This window comes from Crocuta crocuta, unplaced genomic scaffold, assembly GCF_008692635.1.
Source record: "Crocuta crocuta isolate KB4526 unplaced genomic scaffold, BGI_CrCroc_1.0 scaffold224, whole genome shotgun sequence".
Taxonomy (NCBI): Eukaryota; Metazoa; Chordata; class Mammalia; order Carnivora; family Hyaenidae; genus Crocuta; species Crocuta crocuta.
The window spans coordinates 522,637-526,438 of record NW_027529545.1 but is presented as its reverse complement, the minus strand read 5'-3'; the positions used below and the strand labels follow the sequence as shown (position 1 = coordinate 526,438).

General features: G+C 39.9%; 1 protein-coding gene across 1 annotated transcript in view; it reads left to right on the top strand.

The window, feature by feature from the left end:
* Positions 1 to 3,802, top strand: part of MID1 (midline 1) — a 113,731-nt gene that overhangs the window by 66,048 nt on the left and 43,881 nt on the right. The window lies entirely within an intron of this gene.

The window sequence follows — 3,802 nt, the reverse complement described above, 5'->3', positions numbered from 1 at the left end:
GCACAAGTCGCAGCTACAGAATCTGTGAATGATGAAGATACGCTGTAGAATTTGTGAGGAGGTCTCTGTTAAAAGCAGAGTTGGGGGTACCAGCAAACACCTTTTCTCTTTTGGCTGGTTCCTTTTCACCCCTTAAAAGACTTGTCAGAGAGTTCTTGACTGACCATCAATAAAATGGACCCTACTCTCAGCCATGTTCAATCACATCACCTTCTGTAATTTCCTCTATGTACGTGTCATGAGCCAAAAGTGTTGTTCATTTCTTGACTTGTTCAGCCTGTTCCCCTACGTTTATATGTAAACTCTGTGACAGTGTGAACTGTCTGTCTCTGGGAGCCCAGTTGCTATCATTCAAATGAATAAATGATTAGATAGATGGACGAACCAATAGTTGTATGTAGGCCTTTCAAAGTGAAGGCTGCAAGTGTTTTATAGAATAGACTTGAGCTTGCATGACATTGGCTTTGCCGCTTGCAGCCTCAGATGAGGCGTTAGGGCCTAAAAACTAGGATAATAACACCTGAAAGAAGAAATAAATTCTGACAGAATTGAGATGAGATCTCACTTTAGAAGAATTACTTTAGAGTATTTCGCAAAGAGGTGAAGTCAGCACTAAGAACTAGAAACGATGAGGGGGAATGAGTTGTTTCAAGGTGAGAAGGGAAGCTGTAAGTCCAGATGTAGAGAGGACGCGTGCTGAGCACATGGGTGCGGCCAAGACAGAGATGAGGTCAAAGTAACTTGACTTTCTTCTCATGTGACATTTACTCGTGAGTATAATTGAGATGAGAAGAAAAGCTTGCAGTGAGGAGACTGGAATGGGAAGAGGCCTAATTGTAAGCTACATTTTGTCCTCCAATGTCAAAGGCTCTGAAGGAGAAGTGCCCTATTTCCAGTGTGGTCCAGAGGTGGGACGCAGGAGTCCCCTCCACTGGCCATCATTCCTAGTTATCTCCATTCCACTCTTGTCTTTAGGTGAGGAACCGAGAAGGTAGGTGTAGAGGTCTATGATAGAAGGTTGGAGGCTTGTTTCTTTCATCCTTAGATTGGCTCTACTTAAAGCACTTCCATTACCCTTAGTGATTCTGAATCAAAAGACGTGAATCAGAAATTGAAGGCTGAAATCGTAACCCAGAGCTGCCAGCTTCCAAGCCAAACCCAGGAACTGGAAACACCTGAACACTCTGCGAGCAACCAGTAAACCCATATTTGGATTAATAGCCCATATAAGAAATGCAATCCAATCAAATCATTAACTTCTTTTAAGTGACACATAAAACAGCAAAACTGTGGAAAATTTCTTTGTAGTGGAAGAATTTTAGAAATACGGGATAGCATTCAACTTCTTTTATTGTACCTTTTGCAATATAAGAATGCTAGAGTTACAAAAATTTGGAAGCTTCATCAAAGTATAAAAAGCGATTCAACTTCCCTGGTTTCAAAGGAAAGTCAACACTGTGTTTTTTGAAAGATCTAAGGAAAATACTTGGCCTAAAATGAATGCATCATGTTTCCAAATTTCTGGGAATTTGTATTTTCGAGCAATGGTGGTTGTGGTATCAACATTCTCAAAACATATTTCGGCTCAACAAAGTGGATTTTAGTCTTTTTTCATAAAAACAAATCTACCCATCATAAATATCAAATGGTCAGAATTTGGATTAAAATGGACTCCATGTTATGATGGCAGTTGGGACACCCTTCCTCCCATAGAGTAACCCAGATCCCAGTGATCTTGAGAGTGAAATGGATCCCAAACTAAATCACAGTCTATTAACAAAGCTACTTCTCAATGCAGACAATACTACTTCAGATTTGTCTGTGACTTCACAGCATTAGTTATTTCCTCAGATATTAGTTCCTGTATTTACCACAATAATCCCACATGGCTGAGACAGCAGATACCATTCACCTCATTTTATAAAACAGGAGAATTTTGAAATGGGTGTTTTCCTGGATTTTCCCAACATCATCCTGTGAGTAGAGCTGGTACTTGACACCACATTTCATGACACCTACCTCTAGAATTACTAGTGAGGTTGGATCCAGTTGAGCCAAAACCAGAATATCCTTAAGCACAGAATATGTTAGCAAGAACATCAAAACCTGAGGACTTCATGATATGGTCAATTGATTTTCCACGGAAGTGCTAAGACCCTTCAGTGAAGGAAAGGATAGTCCCTTCAATAGATGGGGCTTAGGTAACTAGCTCTCCATAAGTAAAAAGGCACAGTTGGATGCTACTTTGCAGCATACACAAAACTCGACTCAAAATATGCATAGACCTAAATGTAAGAGGTAAAACTTCTAGAGGAACACTGAGGTATCAATCTTCATGACCTTGGATCAGGTTGCTTAACTATGACTCCAAAAGCACAAATGACAATAGATAAATGGGTACATTGGACTCTATCAAAAATGAAAACTTTCTGGGCCGCCNCTTCAAAGGGCATCATTAAGAAAATGAAAAAAAACTGGGAAGAAATGCCTCATTCCACACAACAGCCAGAGATCCCTGCCTTTATGGAGCTTACATCCTATTAGATTTACCTTGATTGTATTCTCAAGTATAATTTCTCTCTTGGGCTCATTCTAGAAGATACTTTTTTTTTTTAATGTTTACTTATTTCTGAGAGAGAGCATGAGCGGAGATGGGGCAGAGAGAGAGGGAGACACAGAATCTGAAGCAGGCTCCAGGCGCCGAGCTCTCAGCACAGAGCCCGATGCAGGGCTCGAATTCACGAACTGTGAGATCATGACCTGAGCTGAAGTCAGACGCTTAACCAACTGAGCCACCCAGGCACACCTCTCGAAGATACTTTTCGAGTGTAAGATGCCACTTTCCAGAAATTTCACTCTCTCCATCATAATGTGCCCATGGTTTCAATATGATTCCATCCTTTTCACAGCTCAGTTGTAGCCAATTATTAAATTCAGTTTGAGGTCAAAAGGAAAGACAAGAAATTTCTCGAGAGTAGTGGCATTTTGAGTAAATATGTCCATAGATAGCTAACTTCATTTGCGAACCCTGAAGAGGAGCTAGAAATGACAACATAAAAATAATGGTAAGAGAAACTGAGTCCAGTGATGAACTTCCTTGAAATACTAGCCTAAGTTCCACATTCTGTATTCATCCATCAAAGCATCTTTTAATTTTTTCTTTTGTTCATTAAACATTTAGCCAACATGTTTGCATGCTAATCTGACATAGAACCTGATCTTGGAGTTTGCTGCTAATGGCCAGTGGCCATGATCTTCTCAATAAGAAGATGTCTTGAGTAGTCTCTCTGCTGTTCCTTTGAACAGCCATCAATGGATATTTATCCTGAACTTCTGACCCTACTTCCAGTTTATCTCATTCATAGAGAATGGAATTACTCCAGTTAAATAAAGTATCCCAAATCAAAAGGGCTTAATGACTGGGCCATGTCTCCTTTCTGAGACATGCTAGAGTCATCAATGATGCCATTGTCATTCTCTGTAACACTGCAACTTCTGTGCTGTGTTAAAATCATAAAACTCAAGCGTGCTATCTCCATTTCCCACAGCTGTGATTTCTGGGCCTCTGTTTGCGAATAAGCATTTTGGGATTGTGCAGAGGTAGAGGAAATAGCATGTGCAGAGTATTTCCCAAGCCCAGTTGCCAAGAATGAGCTAATTGTGTTCATGGTAGAATCTTGGTCTTTCAGAAGTATATCAGAAGTAAAATTTTAAATTATGCCATAAGACTAATAAAATATCCAACCACCCTCTTTCTCTCTTGATGTTTTCATAGCAATTAAATACAAAGTTGATTTCTGTG